General features: G+C 33.1%; 1 long non-coding RNA gene across 1 annotated transcript in view; it reads right to left on the minus strand.

Annotated features, from left to right (window-relative positions):
- The window catches only part of LOC111615724, a 15,707-nt gene extending 8,194 nt beyond the window's left edge, over positions 1–7,513 (minus strand). The window contains exon 1 of the long non-coding RNA XR_002755127.1: positions 7,322–7,513. This is a non-coding gene — a long non-coding RNA (uncharacterized LOC111615724). The remainder of the gene's footprint in view (positions 1–7,321) is intronic.
- Between the last annotated feature and the right edge of the window lie 1,462 nt (positions 7,514–8,975).

An 8,975-nucleotide genomic window follows, 5' to 3' on the forward strand; every position in this document is an offset into this window, starting at 1 on the left:
CTTTATAATTTTAATTATTTAATTTCTCCTTCCTCTCTTCCTTGGCATGTTGTGAAATTTCTGATAGTTGGATAATTAACCGTTTTATTGTAATTTGTCTTTTTAAATTATTTTGAGTTGATATTAAAATTTGGAAAAGGCAGGATCCCTAGATCAGTAAAATAGGCAAATTTCCTTCTACAACTTTGGTTGTTGTTTGGGATACAGTTAAGGTTTTAACAAAGTTCAAGCGAATACATAATTAGCAAAAAATAGTTGAAATAAAGTGATTAAACAAAAATTATTACAGATATCGTAAATAACAGTTCACAAATGCATATATAGAGATATTTTTTGGAGGGGGGAAATGGTCTTCACAATTTGAAATCAATCGAACTCATGATGAAATGCTCATATACACTCGCTCCATCTACCATAGGATAAATGTACTATGCCAGAAACCTTCGCAGGAGTGTATTAAAAACTTCCCAAAGTTTCATGGCAGTCGTACTATGCCAGAAACCTTCACGGGACTATATTAAACAACTTCCCAAAGTTTCATGACAATCGAATAAACAGTGTGGTAATGCATGAAGGACATACATTCATTTTTATATATATAGATAAACAAAAAATGCAAGTTTTTATCAAGAAAACTCACAAAACTTGACTTAAATAATCTTTAACTTCAGTTACAGTCTACATAATCACACATAAAATTTGGGTTTAAATAAATCAAACGTTATTTTAAATAAAAAACTACAGTGGGTGATTGGTTATCGAACACTTTCCTGAAAGATTTTTATGTTCTGATAACAAACACCTCACAGAACAAACACAGGAAGAAGCAACATAAAATAATGAATATCGATTGGTCTTTCCTTGTCTTCCAGCAACAATTTGAAACTTTTTGGAGTGCAGGAGATGTTGACATCAATGCTCAACCCAGTATATACTGATTGATAGTATTCCTCCAAACTTTGAAACTTCTCCATTGCAATTCCAGCCTTTTATTTTTCTGACAAACAATTCTTTTATAGTATTCATGAGATTGCCAGACAGGCACTCATTACATTTTGTGTTGGTTTTTATTTTTGAAAGGTGAGAATATAATAGCAAAGGTAGAAAATGAGCAGAAGTGTGTGTCTGATGTTGCTTGGCAGTATGACTTAAACAGGTCTACAGCAGGCTGCAGTTCAATCTTATCTAAGAAAAAAAGTGTATAATCAAGAAGACTCAAGCAGCTAAAGGAGTAACAAAAATCACATCTGAGAAATAAAGAACATCAAAGAGTTCATAATGGAACCTGAAATGGATCTGACAATAGAAGAACGCCAAGAACTCTTGAATGAACAACACCAAGAAACTTGGCGAGATATGTTTTCTTCTGAAAAAAGAGGATTAATGCCGATATCTGCTATTAAAGAACTTTTGAGGAAGTGGGAGGATGTCAGAATAACGGTCTTAGAATGGCATCCAAACAAGGTTGAGGCTAATAGGGTTAGAGATTTCTACAATTACAATGCTATTAAGTACTTCTGAAAAATCCCAAAGAAGAGAGAAAAGCAATCTTTAATCCTTTCAAACGGAAAAAAACATGACTAATAAAAATGCAAGACTGTTTATGTATGTATTTTTACTATTACATATAAATAAACGTAGTAAGAAAGTATATATTTTTTATCTTTTGGGGTCTTCAGAATGTATTAATCAAATTCCCATAAAAACCTATGGTAAACTGATAATCAATTAATGAACAATTCGGATAGTGAACAAAGTCTTGGAATGGATTATGTTCGTTAACCAATCACCCACTGTATTTATAAAATTAAATAAAATAATACCTTTAATAATTTTAAAGGAACTTAACAAATTAGTAATATCAGATTTCTGTGTAATTTACCTACTTTTCACCAATAATAAATAAAATAAAAATAAACTAATTATTTATTATTTTACATGTGATTTATGTATACCTTATCAGTGACGTAGCGAAGGGGTGCATGGAGGTTATCATGCACCAGGTGCCACTCGCAGAGGGGCGCCCAAATGGTCTCCAATACAAACTGTGTGTTTCTGAAGGGGGTGACAAAGTGTCATGACCCAGGCGCCAGTTATGTTTGCTATGCTACTGTACCTTATTGATACAATTATACCTCTGAATGAGATGGTTGGGATGTTATCAGAAGTGTATACTATACCCATAGGAGCAAAGCAGTCAAAGGAACCATACCTCTACACAAGACCCTTTATGAAATATAGCCCCCCAAAATCAGCCTACTTCCAGGATGCACACAATCAGGAGTTGCATTGCTCTGCCAAGACTATCACATTTAACTACTTAGCCCAGGTGACTATGCCAGCTTTGAGTAGCCAACTTGACTGATTGTGGAGTACTTGACGTTACCAGTATATAGTTTCAGGGGGTTCACCCCACACGAGCAGTGAAGTGCAAGCAACAGCAAGCACCAAAGCACAGGACTGCATGCAGAGCATCAGTCAAAGAAAACAATAGTGAGTCTCGATTGATGTGGAGCACGGAGAACAGGCAAAAGTATTGGTTCATGGTAAAAACTGATTTTTGGAGGCAAATATCTCACAAAGAATCACTTGTATGGGTATGGTTCCATTGATTTTTTTGCTCACGAGTATGATCTACAGCTCCGTTATAGCCCATTCACACTGAGCGATTCAATCTAGATTGCAATCAAGGTCGGCAACTATGCCGTGGTGCAACCTCTCTCGACCATTTCAATCTTGACTGAAACAAGGTTCAATCGCGATCAACTCAAGAGAGTTCTTGAAACTAGATCCAGTCATAAGAGAGATCCCACAATCCCATGCGTGTGAGAAAATATAAGATGGCTGCGGAACACATGTCAGGCTATCAACAGAAATAAAAATATATTTGGAGAGACAATGACATCTGTCTATTATTAGATATATGGCAAGAAAAAGTATTTATTTCTAACCAAAACTTCCATTTTGCTTGTTGGTGTTCATGACTTACTGCATAGTTATGTCAGTTTTATCATCACGTATAATAACCAGGTTCTTCTCAAAGTGGCCTGTGCGAACAGTTTGACATTTGACTGGCGACAGTTACAATTGAGATTGTGGGTAAATCGAGATCAAAGTGAGTCATGGATTGTGTGCAAACGTAGTATTAAGGTCTCAACCGTCTCATTCAAAGCTCGAATTAAGCCGAATAGATTACTTACTCTTTTAAATCATTTGGATTTAATGTATATTTACAATCGGGTGTAGGAGAAAATTTCATTTCATTACTTGCCCAAGTATAAAGTCTTGATGGTAAATCTGTCATTTTCAAATTGTTGAAACTTCTAAATTACAAAAACAAAAAATAATAAAAATATCGTTAAATTACTTTCTCAACTAAAGGCAAATAAACTCTATAATAACCTTTAATTCATTAATTACAAACATGCAAACATTTAAAAATCATACAAACGTCTTGATTCCTTTTTGTAATAAATTTCAATTGTTTTGGACTATTTAAGTATCAGCAAAACGACTTAATTTAGTAAACTCTGAATAAACACATTCTGTTTATCTTCTTACTCATCACTTTGACAGTTAATAACGTTCAACTGAAATTTCATAAGTAGCGCCTTCGCCTCACTAAAAGTCTTCCGCCTGGCGGTAGAAATTAAAAATAAAATACGAAAAATTATTCGAAAAATATTTCGTTGGAAGAAAAATTATATTTACGATTTAAGTTTTTAAATTTTATTTATTACTGTTTGTCTATGAAAGTAAAATTTTATTTATATATACAGTGGAAACTCAATTATCAGAAGTTTATGGAAGTAGGGATCTTTCTGATAGTCCAGAAACGCGTTTGTTCCTATGTTTTGACTACAATATCAAGCACTGTATTCTGGAACGGATTTATATAGGGCTAATAGGGCTTAAGCCTTGGGCCCCCAAGTGTCAAGGGCCCACAAAAATTGAATTATTAACATAAATTTTTAATACTTTTTCAGTAACGATTAGCACTTATCGTATAGTAAAAATTAGTTAATATTCATAATATAAAAATGACGATAATTTATAGCAATATTTGTATTAACAAAAAATGGGGCCCATTGGACTCCAATAAGCCCTCAGCCCCGAAAAACCTAGATCCGCCCCTGACTGTATTTAAAGTTTTATGAAAAATAACACTTTAATGCAATTGCTGTATTTGAAGAAAAATTAATTTATTCAAAATATAATTTAATACAGTATTCCATATATGATCTAGTTTTGCGGCGTTACCATCGACAGACGATGTAATGATTTTCGGTTACATGGACTTAGGCCGGATGGCCAAACGATCAAGGTGGAAGCCAACTGCTCTGGAGTATCCGGGATCGAATCCGGACGGGTCGAAAAATCCTCAAGAATTTTTCGAGGGGTGGTCCGTCCGGATAGATCGGCCCCCTTCCCTCACCGCCCAGCCGCCCCATTGTGGGTCTTGCCGAACCCATAATGGACTTGCTTAAAGAGATTCTCTTAATGCCCACAGGGCGGAAAGAGTTTAAAAAAAAAAAGTATAAAAATCATAACGACATTTCAATATACAGTACGGTTAATTTGACATGTTTTAAGATACAAGGTGTGACAATTTAATTCCCCGGAATGGCTGTGTAATGTCGCCCGTGACATAATTGTATCGAAGTGATGTGCGCATTCCTGTGTCGAACGTGTTTGAACTAATACGAACGTAAATTTTGTGAGTTCCCAGACGAGGTCCGAAATCGCTTAAAATCGTGAAATTTTTATGTTTAAATTATAACGATAGACTAAATATGGGAGAGAGGAAAACTCTTTGATCTAAACAACGCGGCACAAAATGTAAGCAATGAGTCCCGGGATGACTCCAACACGTGTTAAATGATCTGTCAATGTCAAACCGAAAGGTAAAACTCTGACACAAGCTCTCGTAAACAGATAGAACGCTGACTCGAGCGCTCATAAATAGTCAATTTAGTAAAACAATTTCGGAAAAGGGGAAAGATTTGATGGATAGAAAAACAATCGCGTATGATCGTTAAAGTTCCAAGACGACAGAAATCACAAACAACGAGCTAAATCAGGCATGGCCAACCTACGGCCCGTCTAATAAATTTATGTGGCCCGCGAATGATCTGTCAATATTAGCTACTTAATAGTCTGAATATCTCGACGAAAAATTCTGACGGCTAAAAAAAAAGTCAACAAGTAACTCTGCTATTAGAGTTAACGCTCTATTACAAATGTCTTCAGCACAGTGTAGATTCTACACTGTAGAATGTTGATAATGCGCGATAATGTGAAAAATGTATCTGTAATCTCTATGTACAGTACAATCTAGTCTCTACGGGGTGACACCACAATAAGATCTCGCACCATCTCAAAATCTTGCTAGGGCAGCCTCTGGTTCGGCCCGTAAAAAAAGTTTTTTTTTTCCAATTCGNTTGTAACGAAAATTACGTTCTTTTATTAACTAAAATTTTAATTACTTTACTTTCGTTTATGTAATGAATTGGGAAAAAAAAATCGATCTTAGCCGGGACTGTGTAAACATTCCTGTCATAACTATCAACATCTATTGTTCTCTGCAGAACTTAGGGATCATCTTGCAGAAAAGTTTACAGTTAACATCCAACTTTCATCATTTGTTTTAAGTCCCTGGAACACCTATAACCTTTAACTCATGAACATCTGATCACGTGGTGGAAATTCCCCACAAAAACCTATAAAAGACAGTTCTTACCCCCTCTCGGGGGAGTCTCTTAACAAACGCCGGACCTACGACATCACACCGATTCTCTGAACCCACCGAACTCCGAATTTCGATCGTCGATAACAGATCATTGCCAAAGTCGCGAACATTTTATAATTGTGCCTCAGTTGGATTAAACCCACCTTTTATTGGACAATTAAGTGCGTCTACAGACTTACTCGTCACGGAACATACAAAAAGGTATGAAAAGTGGGAAACTCTCTCTCAAGCATATTAGGCGGTGTAGAAATGCTATTTGTGTAGTCTCTTTGTCCATTTTGCTTAGTTTAATAAATAGTTGTTAAATTGGTTAAATATGGTAGACTCCTTTACTTGATCACGCCCTTCACCTTATCGTCGACCCCAAGCAACACTCCCTCCACTCGCCTGACGTATCATCCTGACTAGTGAGAGGCAGCCGACTTCTGACCTCCCCTCTGGTTCACATCTATATATCTGAAACATTCAATATTAACCTCCAATCGGAGGAAGCTATGTTTTATTCAAACTAAGCAGATATTAACATTGTTTTTGTTTGTTTCATTTATAGAAAAAAGCATGTCAGTTTTGTTCAAGTAATCAGAATTTGGATGCATACCACATGGTTGCTGTGTTGCATTTTCTGATTTGCATAAAGATTATTTTCAATGAAAATGTGTTTTGTATGTCAATTTTCTGGAATTGATCAGTTTAATTTGATTAATTAAATTAATAAAATACATTTAATTGTTGGAAATTTTGATTGGGTGGCAGTGTTTTTAATGCTTAAATATACTTGTATGCTGCTGTTGTTTGGGTGTCTATCCATTTTATTCCAACTAACAAGTAAGTTTAATATTGTTTTTGCTTGTTTCATTTATAGATAAATCCTAAGTTTTGTATAAATGTCTTCAGGTATAAAGAGGAAAATCTTTCCATCAAGCATGATTGACGGGACATTCAATAGAATTAGAGTAGATCCTAAGAATGATGATGAAATTCTGAAAATGTTGGACAAAAGGAATTTGAATGTACTGGTAGCTAAAAAAGTATGGATTTTATTATGAATGAATGTTATACTTAATAATAAGGTAGATAATTTTAGAGATTGGATCATATAACTTCAAACAATTACAATAAAAATTAAATCACTGATCACTGTATTCATTGCTTTGTATGGATTCAGGAAGAGAAGTTCATGTTTAAACTTCATTGTTACATAACATAGCATGACAAACTGATACTGTACACATATACACTAGACTCATACTACTAAACAGCAGTGATCACATGTTTCTATCCTATATTTCATGGAATATTGCAGTAGAAAATCTAATTTATTGATTGATAAATTTTATGTCAATCAATCCTCATATGTCACATATATATAAACAGATTACAATAATAAATTATTGTTGTGTCTCTTGTATCTTATTCTTTTTAAAATTCATATAAAAATTTCAGAAGTCAATAACACAGCAATTAATGTTAAAATTAAGAAACCTGTTAAGAACTATCTGCAAAATATAGTAAATTTGAATATATTTATTAATAATAATAGGAAATATTTCTGAAAGTTTTTGTAACACTTACTTCAACGATGCAATGTGCTGAATACAATATTTCCAGATATTTGCATTTTCACCTTCACAAATGCTATATGAAATTATGCACACATCAATTTTATGTAGAATATTAATTTTCAATTTAATAATAAAATTTAATAATTATTTTAAAAATTATTAATTATTAACTTTATTCAATTTTAATATTATATTTATTAAAACAATAATTACATTATTTAAAAAAGTATAACATTATAACTTTATAACTTAACATTAATTTCAAATATTTTCACATTACAAATGAATAAATATCAAAGAAATCAAATTCAATTCCTTTATCAAATCTAATAATATATAATAGCTATTTCCTTTTTAATAGATTTTAAATCTTTAAAACAATACCATAATTATGTCATATATTTTCAATACCTGTACTAAAAATAACTATAAAAAATCCATACTGAAATCTTACTTATATGTTATGGTTAGTAACAAGTGTTACCAATTTATGAAATGAAAGAAATGTTAATTGATATCAGATATAAATGTTCTCAAATCCAATAAAATGTTTCATGACATAGGTCTAACACAGTAGTTCTGAAAGTAAACTGTGTTCCACAGACCTGTGGGGACCATTTTTGCTTTTATTTTATTACTTAACAAATATTTTAAAATATTATTTAAACTTATTTAAAGTTAAAATTAAGTATTTAAATATTTTAAATGAAGTGTAATAAATTTGTATATTATTGGGCTGCAATTTGAAAAAATTGTAGACCTATATATTCCCATTGTTGTCTGTCTATCCAGTCTTCCTTAATCTCAAGAGTGGTGTTTACATGAAAGTTGAAACCAGATATGAAAAGCTTAGTGGTATGAGGCCTCAATTAACTATATATGAACTTCCGATGCAAACTGGAAGTCACATTATTTCAATTCAAAACTTTCCCAAATGGAGTTAGATAGATGACTGGCATGACTCTTGCGAGCATGATATTAAAAGTATGATGTATAGGAGCAAGCCACTACAGTATTAATTTGAGATGGAGAACATATATTTTAAATTAAATTAATTAAAAATATGATTAAGAATTGCAGCCTGGCATTATGACAATGTTACAATAAATAATTGCTCATATTTAAAATGTTATATTTTAATGGTGTTTTGGAAAATAAAAAAGTTGGTTCTTTTTATTAAATTTTAATTTATTGACAAGACTATGTCTTGTTTATAAAATCATACTACTGGTTTATGTTACCAGCTTAGAGATATGAAGGAGTACTGTACATGTCAAGAGTTGATATTTGGCACAGAATATTAGGTACCCAAATCATTTGCACATAAAAAAAATCCAGACTTGTAGGTAGTCAGAGGACCAAGAACCAAGTCAAAATAAAATGTACGTTTCCTGCCCTTTTTCTTTTCAAACAAGCAACAATCGACACTGTAGAAACTCGGATCAAGAAACGACCAGTAGTTTTGAATCTACGATCGCTGATTGGCCAGTGATCATTGTACGATTGGAAGATGTCTGATAATACTACAAAACGCTGATTGGTTGATCAGCGTTTTCTTCAATCCGTATAAAAAGATTGGGTTTAGGCAGGAGAGCTAAGTTGGTCTGACTTCACTGAAGTACGCCGAAGTTTGTCTAAGTTTGCCTAAGCTCGTCTAAGTCAAG

Source organism: Centruroides sculpturatus, unplaced genomic scaffold, assembly GCF_000671375.1.
Source record: "Centruroides sculpturatus isolate CEXI.00-Female unplaced genomic scaffold, Cexi_2.0 scaffold2511, whole genome shotgun sequence".
Lineage (NCBI taxonomy): Eukaryota > Metazoa > Arthropoda > Arachnida > Scorpiones > Buthidae > Centruroides > Centruroides sculpturatus.